This window comes from Capsicum annuum, unplaced genomic scaffold, assembly GCF_002878395.1.
Source record: "Capsicum annuum cultivar UCD-10X-F1 unplaced genomic scaffold, UCD10Xv1.1 ctg2389, whole genome shotgun sequence".
Classification (NCBI taxonomy): domain Eukaryota; kingdom Viridiplantae; phylum Streptophyta; class Magnoliopsida; order Solanales; family Solanaceae; genus Capsicum; species Capsicum annuum.
Genome location: NW_025830045.1, coordinates 93970 through 94681, shown reverse-complemented (window position 1 = coordinate 94681; position 712 = coordinate 93970).

Genomic DNA, 712 nt, shown 5'->3' with positions numbered 1-712 from the left:
GGTAAGAAGTTATGACTATTTCAAGTTTCCATCGTAAAACAGTGTCATATTGGTTAGTGGCGCGCTGCGCCACAAGCTAAAATGGAAATTGTCCTTTTCCAGTGTCTCAGCGTGATTTTATCTGCATCGCGCCAAAGTTTTAGGTAGCAAAAGAAGGGGCAATGCGATGGATCCGCATCGCGCTATCCCTCTGTTTCCCAATTGTCAAATTCCAGTGACACGGCGCAATAGCGCCACATCGCGCCAAGGGTCCAATTCAGAAAATTTTTACTAAAATTACAAGACATGTCCAGGGTTAAAAGGGTCAATTTCCTACCTCTATTTAAGCCCTTTAACACGTGATTCATCCACTTTGCACCCAAAATACACTCTCTTTTCTAAAAAACAAACCTCTCAAGAACAACCTAGGGCTTTTCATAGAAGATTTAGAATCAAGAATTTCCTCCGTAAATCTTCATGTATTTACGAACCAAGGTATGCATAGTGTTCATTCATGAACTCCTTTCATCCATGAAGCCCAAGAATCCCTTTTTTAAATTCAAGTTTATGGATTTTCTTATGAATTTCATGATTGGGCTGCTCTTGTTCATGTGGATAATGAGAAATTGAATTCTACTCCATGTTGGGTGATAAATTCTATGTGGGTTAAATTATTATAGATATATATTCATGCAAATCTATGACTAAACCCTTGAATGATGAAATTAGAATT